Here is an 18,082-nt window from a genome sequence, read left to right as displayed (position 1 = left end):
CAGAAATTGAAGAAGTGTCACATTACAATGGGCAATACCATTGATCAATCACTGTCTTTTACATTGTATGTCCAAGATTTGGTTAAAAAAATGAAATTGAAGTTAGGTTTTTTCTTTAGAATCAAGTCTTGTTTATCTTTTGAAGCTAAAAAACAACTTGTAAATGCAACATTTTTGTCTGTCTTGGACTATGGTGATATTTTATATATGCATTCAACCTCCCAGTGGCTTCATGCTTTGGACACGGTGTTTCATGGAGCCTTAAGATTCATCACAAACTTAAAATCTCTCACTCATCACTGTTTGCTGTATTCTCGGGTCGAGTGGTTCTCTCTCTCCATTCGGCGTTGGATGCATTGGCATCTTTTTATTTATAAAGCAGTATTAGGACTTCTTCCTCCTTATCTGAACACTTACATCCTCCCGAGGTCTGCAGGGGCATATCACCTGCGTTCACAGGATCTGGTCTTATTGACAGTCCCTAAAGCCAGTACTGACTTTGGCAAAAAGGCTTTTAATTTTGCAGCACCATCTGTATGGAATCAGCTTCAAAATGAACTGCAGTTGAAGGAGTTTATTCTTTTAAAGGCTTTTTAAAGGACCTTGCAGAAAGGCAGTCTGTCTGTCACTGTTTTGAAATTGATTTTGGACCCAGGTTTTTTATGATGATATTGTTGTTTGAATAGGATGAGTGAAAGTCTGTCTATAAGTGTCTTTGTATCTATTTGAAACCGCACTGCTGCGACTTGCCAGGACACTCTTGTAAAAGAGATTTTTAATCTAAAGGAGTTGTTTATCCTGGTTAAATAAAGGTTTGAATGAAAAAAAACAAAACAAAAAAAACAGTATAGGCTATTTCTAGCTGTTGGTTTTGTGTATAAAGATGAAAAACAGTGCTCAATTTTCTCTGCTGAAGCACATGCTTTACTTTTAGCTTTGGAACATATTGAAAATACACAACAAAAGGATTCTATCATTTTTACAGACTCGAAATCTTGTCTTCAAGCAATGGACACTTTAAAAATGTATCATCCTTTAGTGGACTGCATCTTAACCAAAGTGGATTATCTACTAAATCAGTTCTTCGGTATTATCTTTTGCTGGGTTCCAGGTAGGGATGTCAACGATTAATCGACGATCGATTAATTGTCGATAATACATTTAATCGATACAACTTATCGATCATCGATTAAGCAGGTCTTCATGCGCGTGCGCGCTGCTCAACCGCGAAACATGTAAGTGTGTTTCACTTAAACGTGCTTTAAAGCGAGCGCGCCGAAGTTATGTTTGGGACCATTTTACACCTTCATCATGACTATAAGTTTGCTTGTGTATTCGCAGCCTTTTGTTTTGTGCAAATGTAAGTTGTAATACTGTTTATTTTCTGTAGGCCTATCTATATCTGATTCATCTCATATTGGATGCATTTGGTTAAGAATTAATTCTGTAGTAAAGCGTCAGCTTCAGCGCGCGCAGCTCAAACGGCAGTGCACGACTAATAATGACTACTGGGACTGTAATATTACATAACATTATAAAGAGAACAATATTGTAATAAAACATTGAATTATTTGGGTTTAGTTGCCGTGTCGCGTTGCTCCAGGAAGACCACGTCCACAACATGAGTAGTTATGAATAAATGGCACGTAACTTAGTTCAAGTTCACTTGTGCATGAATTTGCGTCATTTTTTGCAGATATAATTTGTAATATTATTTTTATTTTGAATATATCGGATTAATCTCATATAGGATGCGTTTCTTTTAGATAAATAACGTGCTAGCAAAGTGCTCCAGTTTAACGGTAGCAGATTCATTCAGCGCGTGCAGTTGTTCCAGGAAGAGCGCGTCCACAACAGTCACACATTCTAAGCGCATATATGAGACGGCGTTGGTGACACGTTGTATTAGTAGTTATATTTGATTATTAAATAATCAATTTAATTATCAATCACTTCGAAACATTTTACAATCCTACTAGCCCTTTATTCATATTTAAAACCAATCTAATTGATTTGGTGAGGAACATAGCGTTTTGAGTGCAGCATTTGCAGACCCCGTCATGCTGTCATATCCACTGCAGTAGACGCATATCGCAGTATTAAGGCTAACGATTAATCGATTAATTGATCGTTAATTTAAACGACGATCGATCATGGGAATTTGTGAAAATTGACATCCCTAGTTCCAGGCCATGTTGGAGTTGCAGGAAATGAACGAGCTGATGCAGCTGCTAATGAAGCTCTTAATCAGGAGGTTAATGAATGTCAAATTCCTCCCTCAGATATTAGACCGATTATTAATCGATACATATTAAATAAGTGGCAAGAAGAGTGGAATATGTGCAAAAATAATAAGCCATGTGAAACTAATCTGGAAATTACAAAGACTTTTTATCACTCTTAAAACTAGACTTGATCAAGTGGTCTACACCAGATGTCGTATAGGTCATACAGGTTTGACCCATGCTTTTTTGCATAAAAGTGAAGACCCAACTTTATGCATGTTTTGTAAGATTCCCCTCTCTGTAAAACATGTTTTATTAGATTGTCCTGGACTTAAAGCAGGGCTCAGTAGTTTCGGGATTTCTTCGCTGTATTCTCGCTTTTTGCTCGCAGGTTTCTCTCTAGAGCTCCCCCCACAGCTTCGGAATAGGTATTTGACAATACTGTTGTAAAAACTCGTTGGCGATTCTCAGACACCAGAGGCTAGTAGATCAACGACATCAAAGCAGATGGGACATTCTTTGGTGGTGGTTGAGGAGAGATTCCCTGATATGATTGTAAAGCGCTTTGGGTGTACAGTTAGTACATATGAAAGCGCTATATAAATGCCTCATTCTATTCTATTCTATTCTATTCTATTCTATATTCTTTAAAACGTCTTCTTCATTCGAGTTCAAACAGCGTGAGGGAGCACAATAATGACAGCATTTTAGCAGATTTCTTTTGGCCGTAAAGCAATTGTTTACATCGCGAGACCACCTGATATCAGGCGATACTTCCTGACGCGGCGGCCGGCAGTCCGCCGGCTCAAAGTTGCAAGTGCGGATTTTCCGCTCACGGGCACCACGGGGGTGCGAAACGACCACCATTCAACCCGAAATAAGTAATATAACCATTCCAATGACTCCGAAGCTGTTCAGTTAAGGTAAAAAAATTACTTAGAGCACCTTTAATACAAGTAGAACATTTGCTCTTAAGGACTTATTTAGTAAGATTATGCCTGAAAAGGTTTTGGATTTTTTATCATATGTTAATTTAAAAACTCTTGTATAATATGACTTGCTGTTGATATTTGTATTTTTGTAATTACTTTTTTGCCATGAAAATAGCTTTGAATGCTGACATGGCACTAAATAAAAGAATCTGAATCTGTGTATAAAGATGAAGTAAACCATTTTTTTTTTTTTAAGTATGTCCAGGAAATTAATTTCTTCCATGTTGAAAGTAAAATATATATATAAATATATATATATATATATATATATATATATATATATATATATATATATATATATATATATATATATATATAGGCTATATATTAAACCAAAAAAATTCATAAAGAATGGTAACAAAAGTAAAAACACATCAATGTTCTGGTCCACAAAATATGGGATTATTATATAGGTTATTTCTGTGGTTAAAATAATCTCACAAAAAGGCAAGCAAAACTGGGTGATATTTTTTTTTCTCCCCTGATATTCTCAGATCAAGTTTGTTCCTAATTCATAACTATGTCAGACTAAGCTCTAACCTATTTTAGGTTGGTCTTCTGTTGAATCAGAAACCTTACTTTTACCGGCGTAATACTTTATTAGTGTTTCTCTACTTTAGTTTAAGTACAGGGTTTGTGTCCACCGCGAATAAACATTTCATAATTAATTTCTCTTGCCAAATGCGGGATGTAGGCTATTGTTGTATTGTCTGTGCTGTGCATTAAAGTGAAGACGGCTCCGAACGCATTTCCTATGTATGCCTATGAAAGACGGCCGAGCCAATCAGAGTAAGTATGGGGTGGAGTGACACGTGTAGCCCCGCCCCCTTCAAGCTGCATCCAGGTCCTTCTCAAAATAGCTCCCCGGAGATGTTGCAAATATGGCTGCTGAGTAAACAGACTTTTCTTGAAAGGGACTTTGGAAACCTGATCGATTGCTTTGAATTAAATGGACTTCGTAGTAACGCCTCACCGTGGTTGAGAATGATGTTGCCTTCAGTGGCTCCTCAAGAGGGAACGTGTACAACTCATACTTACCTGGCAGGGGAGACACCATGATCATGAAGGTGGTTCACCCAGGGCGAGGCTCAGCCATTGCACTCCGGTTGTGCTGACCCCTGCGAATTCCCCAAATGTGGGAATCTCGACTGCATAATTTCTGGTAGTGGGGGACTGCGTTCGCGCTCTCCCCTGATTTACTGGTTCAAAAATAGTTTTGAAAAGTATGCTATGTTTTGTTATTTCTCTGTGTGTGTGCTGGAGTTTGTTGTGTGTTCAAAGTGTTGTTGCACACGTACTTTCAAATCATCTCTGAGATCACAATTGCTTTGCACTTACTCCTAGCTTAGTTCACTTATAAGTGTACATTGTGTTTGAAACGCTATATTTTAATAAAACGTTTTTGATCTCAGGGGGTGCACAGTGTATTTGACGCACAGTAAACTGTAGTGTAAAGTAAACTAGTTTGTAGTGTAACAGTAAATTGTAGTAGCCTATGTAATGTAACAGTAAACTGTAGTGTAACAGTAAACTGTAGTGTAACAGTAAACTGTAAACTAGTTTGTAGTAGTGTTGTCAAAAGTATTGGTACCAAGTTGGTACTGAACTTTTAAAAATGTGACGATACCAGCATTTCTGTAGTACCAGTAGTACCGAGTAGCCTATATTCGGTACCCATTAATTGGCAGCTGCTTTCAGTCGCTGATTTTTTTTTTAATAAGCAATATTTGCTTTTAAACAGCATGTAGCCTTCAATGCTTATATGTATTAATTAGTGTTGTCACGATACCAAAATTATTGTTTCGATACCGATACCAAGTCAAGTATTGTGATTTCGATACTTTTTCGATACTTTTCCTGAAAAGGGAGAAACACTCTCAAATATCATTGCTGTGCTTTATTTTAAAACCGGGACAACATTCTAATCATATAACACACTAATAAATGAACATATGAACAGCAGATATATTAAACATTTGAACAGAATATGAAATATAAAAAAATAAATTAGAGCAATGACATTCAAGGTAAAAAAATTTATAAATTTAGCAGCATTATCTCATTTATCATAAGAAACATAAGAGCTTTATCTTGATTCTGAACTTTGAATAAAAATATGAACAGCGATTATATTAAACAATGTTTAATATTGGTAACATATGATAAGCCTCATTGGTGATATATTTGACATGTGGGGAGAGAGTTGTGGAAGGCCTATACTTCATGTTAAACATAAATATATAGTAATAGCAGCAAAGACAACGTCGGCAGTGTTGACGGCAAAATAGGCTACAGAATACATTTATATTGTATTTATGTCAACTTTCAAACATCAAAATGTCATTTATTAATATGTATTCGTGTCAAAATGACATAGAAACATCTTTTCCTATTCTATTTTGCCTGGAAACGCTTCCAACACGCTTGCGTGTCGCGTGAAAAATAGGCGTCGGTTCTATTTCTAGCATGCACACGTTTTCCGCGCGTCTCGAGCTGCGCCCAGACGCGTGTGTCACGCAGGCAGTTAACATGGGAGCCGAAATAAAAACGGACACGACACGCAGTCAGTGTGTCGCCGGCATTACAAATCTGGAAGGCGGTCTTTCTTAGAAGTATCGATACTAATAAATTAAGGAATCGTGACGTTTTTCATTTCCGATTTACTTTTGAAGTATCGGTTCACCGTGCAACAGAGAAAGGTTGGCAACGTACTTCCATATGTCACTCCTCGCGTCATATGCCACCACTGCGGCAGGTTCTTTGCTGCGTGCGTCAGGAAAAAAACACAGACGTCCATATGGGAGGCGTTTTTTTTTTTTTTTTTTTTAAAGTATCGATACTGATAAATGTAGGTATCGTGACGTTTTTAATTTCCGAGTATCGCGATACTTTTGAAGTATCGGTACACCGTGCAACACTAGTATTAATTATTTACTTGTATTATTATTGTATTGTATTAATATTGTAGTAATAATTTACTTAATTATTATGATTACCGTCATAAATAATAAAGTCATTGAATTAAAAAAAATTTATTTTTCAAATAATTAAATAAAATAGAAAAATAGTTCCAACAGATTTTGCTGTGGTACCGAGAACTGTAAAATTGTAATGGTATCGGTACCGACTACTGGAATTTTGGTATCGTGACATCCCTAGTGTGTAGTGTAACAGTAAACTATAGTGACAGTAAATTGTAGTGTAACAGTAAACTGTAGTGTGAAGTAAACAAGTATGTAGTGTAACAGTAAATTGGTGTGTGGTGTAACAGTAAACTGTAGTGTAACAGTAAACTGGTGTGTGGTGTAACAGTAAACTGTAGTGTAACAGTAAACTGGTGTGTGGTGTAACAGTAAATTGTAATGTGAAGTAAACTAGTATGTAGTGTAACAGTAAATTGGTGTGTGGTGTAACAGTAAACTGTAGTGTAACAGTAAACTGGTGTGTGGTGTAACAGTAAACTGTAGTGTAACAGTAAACTGGTGTGTGGTGTAACAGTAAACCGTAGTGTAACAGTAAACTGGTGTGTGGTGTAACAGTAAACTGTAGTGTAACAGTAAATTGTAGTGTGTAGCGTAACAGTAAACTGTAGTGTAACAGTAAACAGTAAACTGTAGTGTAACAGTAAACAGTAAACTGTAGCGTAACAGTAAACAGTAAACTGTAGCGTAACAGTAAACAGTAAACTGTAGCGTAACAGTAAACAGTAAACTGTAGCGTAACAGTAAACAGTAAACTGTAGCGTAACAGTAAACAGTAAACTGTAGCGTAACAGTAAACTGTAGCGTAACAGTAAACTGTAGCGTAACAGTAAACTGTAGCGTAACAGTAAACTGTAGCGTAACAGTAAACTGTAGCGTAACAGTAAACTGTAGTGTGTAGCGTAACAGTAAACTGTAGTGTGTAGCGTAACAGTAAACTGTAGTGTGTAGCGTAACAGTAAACTGTAGTGTGTAGCGTAACAGTAAACTGTAGTGTGTAGCGTAACAGTAAACTGTAGTGTGTAGCGTAACAGTAAACTGTAGCGTAACAGTAAACTGTAGCGTAACAGTAAACTGTAGCGTAACAGTAAACTGTAGCGTAACAGTAAACTGTAGCGTAACAGTAAACTGTAGCGTAACAGTAAACTGTAGTGTGTAGCGTAACAGTAAACTGTAGCGTAACAGTAAACTGTAGCGTAACAGTAAACTGTAGTGTGTAGCGTAACAGTAAACTGTAGTGCGTAGCGTAACAGTAAACTGTAGTGTAACAGTAAACTGTAGCGTAACAGTAAACTGGAAACTGGATACATCGATTCTCTCTCCAAAGATTCTGGAACGGTTCTGATAATTTCAGAATTGATCCTGAATCATTGGAGAGAGAATCATGATGCATCTATCATTTTTTTTTCTCCCACCCCTAGTATATAGTTAAAAAAACTTATTTGATTTGTTTTTGATGGATGAAAGTATTGTTTTTCTGATAAAGAAAGTGTTTAAGAGTTTGTCATAATATGGTCCTATTTTTAAAAGTGTGTCCCCAACTCTTAGTTTCCCCAACTTCTATGTTCTTTCATGTGTGTAGTTAGTGTGACGCAGATCTATTGAGTTGTTATTGTCTTGAACCCCTCCCCCCCCCTCATACTGTTCCCTCCCCTCTTCCTTCCCCCCTCACCACAGCTTTCTACACACATTTCTTCAGCCTTTTTCAAATCTGAGGTGTGAACGACCGGTGCTAAAGTAAGGGGGGTTTATGACCCTTTAGCCTTATCTGAGTAATTTTAACAATTCTCTACAAAAACTTTTTGTTTAAAAAAAAGAAAAGAAAAAAAAAGCTTACCATCATCAGATTTGGTGTTTCAAAGAGTGCAGTTGCTACTGGTGACCATTGTGGGTATCGCTTCTCGGCCTTTTGGCTAAGATCAAGTGTAGTATCTGTTCTTATCAGTTTAATATCTGATACGTGCCCTACCCGGGCACCATATATTAAATTGATTTTTGGATCAGGGAGATGGAATAGGGGCTTGCTCCGTCCACTCCACGCATCGACCCGGTATTGCAGTACCTCCGGGAACGGTGCACCCCCCTAAAGTGGTGAAAAGACAGAATATTTGTGCTCAAATGAATGTAGTTGTTGCTTATTACAGTGAGGTTGTAGAAGTAATGTTTGTGATTGATAATATGCATGGCTCAATTGTGTTATCATTGTGTTACGTGGTAGAATTTGGTGAAACGAAGCTTATCAACGCTTTGAATCATTTGAACCAATTGCTTCGCTTTAATGATTCACTGATTCTAATAAAAACATTGGAAACACCACACGCTGGTTCTTTCTGTATCTAGCTTGTATTTCTTTGAATAATGTTGTATTTTATCACTTCGCAAGATACTGCCGCTAGGAAGAGTCGATGTTGTGTCGCTCCTGTTAGTTGTTTTGAGTAATGTGTCTGCTAAGTGAGTGTAGATGTGCAAACAACAATGCTTTTTTTAGTGGCCGTGTGTGTGAGCAACCAGGAAGAGACGTCTGGTTGTCACGTGCTTCTGCAAGCGAGTCCTTTAAAGGGACAGTTCACCCAAAACATTCTGTCATGTTTGTTTGTTGGGAAGTTCAGGTTTTATCAATACAATTTTTCATTATACTTTAATGAAAGTTAGTTAAGTCATGCACACAATGCCCAGACCAGTTGTAGTTCAATTCGTGTGAATGTACATGATGATGGACAAAAATGAGCTACAATCACTTCATATAGAACTGTCACTTCACAAAAATCAGACTAGTACATTTTAATTCAGACAGTTAATTCACCCAAACATATTCAATTCTGTCATTAATTACTCACCCTCATGTTGTTCCAAACCCGTAAGACTTTCGTTCATCTTCGAAACACAAATGAAGATCTTTTTGATGAAATCTGAGAGATTTCTGTCCCTCCATTGACAGCTACACAACTGACACTTTGACACTTCAAAAAGTTCATAAAGAGATCGTAAAACTAATCCACATGAATTGAGCGGTTTTGTCCAAATTTTCTTGAGACTCGAGTATGGAAGTAAAATAATGGCAAATGTTTTTGAAACAAAAAAACCCTGTGGAATTGCACTACTTGAAAAAAATATGCATTGCATAATTTGCATTGCACTTCCAAAATATTCAGACTGTTTAAAAATACAACCTATAATATTCAACAGGCAATTTAAGGTCCATTTTATTTCGCTTTGCAAATTCGCTTCCACAAATTCAGTGGTTCAAATTCGACAGTAAATTCAACATTTGACATCCAGGAACTGCAGGAAAAGCAGTAGATAGCTGAGCATACTCTCCATCTTGTTACTTTTGCTGTGTAAGCATAGGCCTACTTCTTTCTGGAATCCCTCAGTGAGAAAAGGACCTACAATATCTGATCGCAAAAATGCCAATAGCTGTTTTACTAATTACTTTTTCCATTTTCCAATTAATTTATTATCCTCTTTATATTTGTAATTATGAGCCACTTAACTTGTAGGCTATACTGTAATTTAATATACTGTAATGCTATTTTTTTAAACTAATATAGCATACCTTAAATACACTGTTGTTGATCCCGGTTCAGTTTATTATTGTACGGCATCTCACATACAGGGAGAGAAAATTATTTAAAATGTCATGCTGCTTGTTTATGCTTTTATCTGAGTGCTCACTTAAATCCAGTTCATACATAATTTTGAGTCATTTAATGATAATTTTTGGGACAATACCAGCAACACTTGCAAAATGGAGAGATCAAAATAAAATGGAGCTGAAAAGATTTTGCTCTTTATTTTGCCAACGTGTTTCGCCGCACAGGCCTTCATCAGTGCTAAGAGATTACTTTTGCACAAAAGCTCATTTAAATACAAACAAGGACAAAATTCAAACTTACGGATAACCAATGAAAAAGTCAGGTGGTGTGGCATCCACCAATCACATGTCAAGTGAGTGATCACATATCAGGCCAATATAGCCTCTGTTTTTATGGTACTACATTTCTAATCAACATGTTCAAAAACAAAATAAAAGGTACAATGACAAAAGAAAAAAATATACATTTTTGTATTTTAATATCTCTTAATATGAATGTATAAATATAACAAATATAGTTTAAAAAAACCCTCTTTTAATCGAACTCCTGCGTTCAGTGATACAATCCCTTAAATGACGAGATGTTTCTCCGACATAAACTTTTGCAAGGGCGTTGTATTAATTGTTTTTATAGATGGGATGGTCATAACTTTTAATATTTTTTTTTGTATATTGGCAATTAATGCAATTGCCACATTTAGGTTTTTCCCTGTGACAGTCTTGGTTAAAGACTTCTTTGGGCAACAGGCTCTAACTAGTTTCTCCATGATATTTATTGCTCTTTTGTAAGCAATACATTAAGGATCTTTAAATGTATATTTTAGAGACGGGTCATCCTGCAGAATATGTCAGTATTTTTCACCACCTTATTGAAAGTTTTTGGTGCATATGTTGTACAGTATAAAACCTGACCTTGATGATATCTTCTTACTTTCATTGGAATGTAGACAATCTTCACGACTTCTAGCTTTTTGTTCTGCTTGTGAGAGCCACTTTTCCTTATTTCTCTCTTTAAAATTTAACATAATTTGTTTTGTTTTTTGGTCTCATATTCATCACTATCCTCACAAATACGTTTTATTCTTGTGTGTTGACTTATTGATAAACTTCTTTTTAAAGAAACAGGCTGAAAACTATTGGCATGTAACAGTATATTTCTAGCTGTTGGTTTTGTGTATAAAGATTACGTTTTTTTTTTTTTTTTTTTTTTTACTATATACAGGAAATTAATTTCTTCCATGTTGAAAGTAAAAAAAAAAATTATAATTCAACCAAAAAAAATTGTGAAGAATGGTAACCAAAGTAAAAACACATCAATGTTATATTCCACAAAATATGGGATTATTATATAGGTTATTTTTGTGGTTTAAATAAAAAACATTATTCTAATAATCTCACAAAAAGGCAAGCAAAACTGGGTGCTATTTTTTATTTTTTCTCCCCTGATATTCTCAGATCAAGTTTGTTCCTAATAATTCATAACTTCAGACTAAGCTCTAACCTATTTTAGGTTGGTCTTCTGTTGAATTAGAAACCTTACTTTTACCGGAGTAATATTTGATTAGTGTTTCTCTACTTTAGTTTAAGTACAGGGTTTGTGTCCACCGCGAATAAACATTTCATAATTAATTTCTCTTGCCAAATGCGGGACGTAGGCTAATGTTGTATTGTCTGTGCTGTGCATTAAAGTGAAGACGGCTCCGAACGCATTTCCTATGTATGCCTATGAAAGACGGCCGAGCCAATCAGAGTAAGTATGAGGTGGAGTGATGCGTGTAGCCCCGCCCCCTTCAGGCTGCATCCAGGTCCTTCTCAAAATAGCTCCCCGGAGATGTTGCAAATATGGCTGCTGAGTAAACAGACTTTTCTTGAAAGGGACTTTGGAAACCTGATCGATTGCTTTGAATTAAATGGACTTCGTAGTAACGCCTCACCGTGGTTGAGAATGATGTTGCCTTCAGTGGCTCCCCTACAGGGAACATGTACAACTCATACTTACCTGGCAGGGGAGACACCATGATCATGAAGGTGGTTCACCCAGGGTGAGGCTCAGCCATTGCACTCCGGTTGTGCTGACCCCTGCGAATTCCCCAAATGTGGGAATCTCGACTGCATAATTTCTGGTAGTGGGGGACTGCGTTCGCGCTCTCCCCTGATTTACTGGTACAATAATAGAATTGAAATGATGGCTGTTCTATTTAATGCTATATCTCTGTGTCTGTTTGCTTGAGTTTATTGTGTGTGCAAAGTGTTGCACACGCATTTTCAAATTATCTCTGAGATCACAATTGCTTTGCACTTACTCCCAGCTTTGTACACTTATAAGTTAGTACACTTATACTCTTACTTTATTTTTTTATAAAATATTTTTGATCTCAGCACAGCGTATTTGACGCACAGTAAACTGTAGTGTAAAGTAAACTAGTTTGTAGTGTAAAAGTAAACTGTAGTGTAGCCGTAAACTAGTGTGTAGTGTCACAGTAAACTTGTAGTGTGTTGTGTAAAGTAAACTAGTTTGTAGTGTAACAGTAAACTGTAGTGACATTAAACTGTAGTATGTAAAGTAACAGTGTTAGTAACTTAAATAGTGTGTAGTGTAACAGTAAACTAATGTGAAGTGAACTAGTATGTAGTGTAACAGTAAACTATTGTGAAGTGAACTAGTATGTAGTGTAACAGTAAACTATTGTGAAGTAAACGGTTACTTTATTTTAAGGTGTCGTTGTTACAATATAATTAGACATTTAAGTACTGAGTAATATTAAGTAACTACATGTACTTACTATAGGGATAGGGTAGGATTAGGTTTTGGTTGAGGGTTAGTTGCATGTAATTATGCATAATTTATAGTTATTACTATAGTAACTACATGCAACATATGTAACAATGACATGGTAAAATAAAGTGTTACTGTAAACTAGTATGTAGTGTAACAGTAAACTATTGTGAAGGAAACTAGTATGTATTGTAACAGTAAACTATTGTGAAGTAAACTAGTATGTAGTGTAGCAGTAAACTATTGTGAAGTAAACTGTAGTCTGTAGTGTAACAGTAAACTGTAGTGTGTAGTGTAACAGTAAACTGTAGCGTAACAGTAAACTGTAGTGTGTAGCGTAACAGTAAACTGTAGTGTGTAGTGTAACAGTAAACTGTAGTGTGTAGTGTAACAGTAAACTGTAGCGTAACAGTAAACTGTAGTGTGTAGCGTAACAGTAAACTGTAGTGTGTAGTGTAACAGTAAACTGTAGTGTGTAGTGTAACAGTAAACTGTAGTGTGTAGTGTAACAGTAAACTGTAGTGTGTAGTTTAACAGTAAACTGTAGTGTGTAGTGTAACAGTAAACTGTAGTGTGTAGTGTAACAGTAAACCAGTGTGAAGTAAACTTTAGTGTAACAGTACACTGTAGTGTAGCAGTAAACTAGTGTCTAGCTATACGGGGATGCTAATTAACGGGTTAACCGACAGTAAGAATTTTAACCAATTAATAGTCTAGTATCACCCAGTGCATTTAATTATAACTTTTAGCTAGTGCTTGGATTTATCATGGATTCACAGCATTTACGGCCAGCAAAGCAACATAGTAAAATTCAAATAGTATTTTATTTTTTGAATAATAATTACATATCGAATATTCATGCACAGTGCACACCCCTAGTACTGACACACTGTGTTTGAAGGACTTGCTCTGGTGCATCAAATCAAGCACTCAGTAATCACGGGTAAACTGTCTGACCAGTTTGTCATGAGAAGTGTTCCACAAAAGAGCTATGGTTTGCAGACAGTTACAAGAGTTGATGTTACAAATACATCTTTTGAAAATACTGTGTGAACTCAAGGAGTTATCACAAACTAAGACTGTTTAGTTGTGCTATCTTATGGCTTGTTTCCACTGAGCGGTGCGGTACGGTACAGTACGGTACGCATTTATTTCCGTTTCCACTGTCAAAAGTTGTGAATGGTACCAAAATGCCGAACCGTACCATACCACTGTGCTAGGTACCCCAATGGAAGGGTACCCAAAAAGTGGTACGGTACGGTTCGGCATTTTGGTACCATTCACAACTTTTGGTACTAAAGGATGGAGCTAGACTCACTCCAGGACTTTGATTGGTTGACAGAATCGTCACTTGCGCGTGCTACAAGGGGAATGACGACATAAGAAGCGCCATTTTTTTTTTTTATATACAGTTTAAATATAGTACTACTGTTACTGTGTCACGAAATGTAATTTTAAGAGTTTTTCATGCGAGAATGTAGTTGTTTAAAGCTCAAATCTGTGGTTTATTTATAGAGATTTATGAAAATCCAGGCAATCACCGGGCGCTCAGCGCTCAGGTACCCCGCCTGGAACAGCCTTTCCTCGGCTAGTCGTTCTGACGTTTGCCGCTGACTCTGACGTCTCTGTAGTGGTTAAACATGAGATATGATTCGTCTTGTGTAGACCTAACAGGCGATCTTTGGTCTTGTGAATCTATAATTTGTTCCCTGGCCAAACTGAGGGCTAAGTGAAATTTCATAACTTTATATTTGGGCCATTTAACTTTACCGTTGTAACATTAGACTAGAGCGCTGACTTTGTATGTTTGACTGAATTGTTTGCTTTATTTCTTATTGTATGGCTTCTTGTACTTTTTACTTAGCCTATACTTTTATAATGGCTATTATTGATAAAACTGAAATTTAACAAAAAGAGACAGGGTTTAGTTTTGTAATTTTTTTATTTTATTACAGTGAAGATGATCAGAGTACAAATGCACATATTGCCTGAACCATATTAATAAGTTTTAATATTTTTAAAATGTAAACGAAAAGAGGCAGGGTTGTGTTAATTTTTGTTGTTGTTATAAATTGGCTAACGTTACATGCAGTGAATATAATCAATACGCGTTGCCTGAACCACATTTGTGTGGCTATAATGTTTAAGATTTCTTTAAATGAAAATGAAAAGAGGCAGTGTGGTGTTTTATAACACATTTCGTTTTATTGTTGCGTAAAATGTACAGAGATAACCGGAGTAGCAGAGCGAGCTGAGTGACGCTTTGAAGAACACGCTGTTCCATTAGCAGAATTACCGGACTCGCGTCCTCGGGAGTCATTCTCCTGAGCTGGACTTGGCAAGTCCGAACTTTGCGTTCTTGCTATTGTTAAACACCTAATGTCGGCGCTTGGCTTCTTGTGACAAATATGCCGAGAAGCAAGAACAAGATCTGCTGTATGTCATCCATTGTTGTTTGTCGCTTTCATCTTCGCGCGAAAATTATGTCGATCGCTTCTTTCCGGCATAGGCTACACCACGCCTATCAAGTAAGGGTACTGCTGGCAGTGGAAACGCTAACCGATTCATGGTTTACCGACCCGTACCGTACTGTACTGTACCGCTCAGTGGAAACGAGCCATTACAGTCAATATATAGTAAATGTAAGGTGTCGCTGATGTAACGGTTAAAACTTTAAGTGGCAATGAGGTCTTAATGTATGGAAGGGGTCTTAAAAAGGTCTTAAAAGGTATTAAATTTAACTCCATGATTCCTGTATACCCTGGATAAAGAAAGTGTTTAAAGGGGGTCGCACACCGGACGCGCAGCTCGGCGGCGCGCCACGCAGCGCCACGTCTTTTAAATTCGAACACATTATTCTCTATGAGAGTACACACACCGGCGGCGCCTTTCGGCGTCTGTCCGCGGCGGCTCAGGACCGTGTTCAAAATCCTGCTGCGCCACAGAGCGCCATTTACATAGTTTTATATTAAATTTACCTTTATGTGTCTCAAATCGTAGTTAATGTATATACGGACTTCACCATGTGCTGCAATATACATTTAGTTTTATATTTATTTACAGAAATCAGAAAATTGCTGATGTTATCGGATTTTCAGGTGACAGTTGTCCTAGACGTGGCGCGGCGCGGCGCTGAGCTGCGCGTCCGGTGTGCGGCTGCCTTAAGAGTTTGTCATAATATGGTCCTATTTTTAAAAGTGTGTCCCCAACTCTTAGTTTCACTCACATTTGAATGTTCTTTCATGTGTGTAATGAGTGTGACGCAGGTCTATTGAGTTGTTATTGTCTTGAACCCCTCCCCCTCTCATACTGTTCCCTCCCCTCTTCCTTCCCCCGTTAACCACAGCTTTCTACACACATTTCTTCAGCCTTTTTCAAATCTGAGGTGTGGACCGGTGCTAAAGTAAGGGAGGTTTATGACCCTTTAAGCCTTATGAGTAATGTTAACAATTACATTCTCTACAAAAACTTTGTGTGTAAGACTTTTAAAAGACTTGCATTAAAGACTTTTAAAATAATTTACCTCAAAACTCACTTTCATGTTTGAATGCCTTCTGTTTGTGATCCGATGTGGATTCTGATCACCGTATAAGGTAGAACATTTTTTCCCCATGCAAAAGACTTGAGGAAATCAGACAAATCATAATGGCTATCACAATCATGTTTTTATTTCATCTGTCAGTAGCCTACGTCTCGTCTCTTTATACAAGACTATCATAAAATATAGCAACTTTTTTTGGGGGAGCTTCCTCTGTTTCTCTTACTGAAAATATAACCAGCCTATTGGGAGAGAGTGCTAAAGCTCATCAGGTCATATTTTTGGTGGCATATTTGTAGAAATTATCTAGGGGTGACCCTGAATAGTCGAAGATTCGATGCATCGATATGCGGAGCCTGATTCGACCACTGATCTCACAGTCGAATCTTTGCGGGTGTTATGAAACGAGGATCATACCATTTTGGCAATATGGGGGTGCTCAATGTCTAATTTCACACAGAACTACTGGTTTTGTACGGTTATATTAAGTTCTATACAGCCTTTATGCTAATGCTGTAAAAAAAACACAAAAAAAAACGTGAAAAGAAAGAAGCTATTTTTAACGTGTGTGTGAATAAATCCAACCACCCCTGTGACAGATTTAAGTTTCACTTTCCCTGATCCGTGACAGACGAGGAGCATCTTGGCGGCAGGGATTACTTAACAATGTGTGGAATAAGAAAATCTAAAGTGTGGAATCAGTCAGTGTGTTCTTCTCTCTAGGCAGGTATTTTTTTAGGTTTATTTATCAAAATGTTCTTTTATATATTTGTGTGATGTTCTGTATTTCGATCGCAGCTTTAAAATGTTATGAGAAATGTTTTACGAATGTTTATCCACCACATTACCTTTTATTTAAACCTAAATAAGAAAGCCATTGTCAGTTCGTCTGTCAGTTGGCAGGCAGTTTTGGTCGCTTTATTAAAAGTTGTTGCTGTGTGCAGTGTGTAAAATAAAATAAAATAGTTTTACCCTCCGGCTGACTACCTAGTGTCGTGCCCCTCTCAACCCATTCACACACACATAGATGATTCGACTATCAGTCGACTATAGAAAGATTCGACAATTCTGATTCTAATGTGTAAATCCTTAGTCGGGGACACCCCTAAAATTATCATTCTTTCTAAATGTGATGTAAATATGTCCTGTAACTACCAAATAGGCCTAAACAGAAACGGCCTTGACTGAATAAGTGAGTCCTCTTTCTTTTGTGAAATAGACCTAACGGTAAACTACTTTATTTCTATGTGACTAATGTGCAATTTTGACACAAATTAATTCATTATGATCAATGTATCACTTTTTATTGTAAACCTGTGGTAAAACATCGATCCTTGATGGGTTTTAAATATTCAAGTAAACAACAAAAATGCCAGCAAACAATCGCTTTTATCATGTTTGTTTTGTGATCACGCTGTTTCCAGTGATTTCTTTCTGATTATTTTTCTGATAAAACTTCCATTTGTTGGTGAAAAGATGGGTTTGTGTGACATTGTTCCAGAGAGGCGTGTTACGGGTGTGTTTTAGTGAAGTGCTGCACAGCTTCTGGCCCGACAGTGGAAACGCAGCAGATTTTGGGCCCGGTGTTACAGGCCTGAGGCTATTAGCCCATCATGGCCTGTTTAAAGCCCTGGCTCGCACTGGCCCGACAGTGGAAACGCGGCTAATGTTCTGTTTGAGTAATGTCATCCGGCTAGCACAGTTAACTGTAACTTATAGCCTATACCACATAAGAGAAGTATCGCTATAAGCACTTGCAATTAAAATCTAACTCTAACTGTTTACATTATGCTTTTGTCTTTTATGCCTGTGTTTGTGTGTATTTAATTGAACATTATCTGAAAACATTTTTAAATAAAAAGTAAAATAAAAAAATAAATAAAAAAACTTAAGTGCGGTGATGACCTCAACACCCAGGGTAGGCAGTGTTGGGGAAAGTTACTTTGAAAAGTAAAGCATTACAATATTGCGTAAC

At 37.0% G+C, this 18,082-nt stretch overlaps 1 long non-coding RNA gene across 1 annotated transcript in view; it reads left to right on the top strand.

Annotated features, from left to right (window-relative positions):
* The first annotated feature begins 1,284 nt into the window (after window positions 1-1,284).
* The window catches only part of LOC309482685, a 78,675-nt gene continuing 61,877 nt past the window's right edge, over window positions 1,285-18,082 (top strand). The window contains exon 1 of the long non-coding RNA XR_014200358.1: window positions 1,285-2,194. This is a non-coding gene — a long non-coding RNA (uncharacterized lncRNA). The remainder of the gene's footprint in view (window positions 2,195-18,082) is intronic.

The sequence above is a fragment of the Leuciscus leuciscus genome, assembly GCF_965113295.1.
Source record: "Leuciscus leuciscus genome assembly, chromosome: 2".
Taxonomy (NCBI): domain Eukaryota; kingdom Metazoa; phylum Chordata; class Actinopteri; order Cypriniformes; family Leuciscidae; genus Leuciscus; species Leuciscus leuciscus.
Note: the sequence above shows the minus strand (reverse complement) of the source record. Positions and strands in the feature narration are given on the sequence as shown.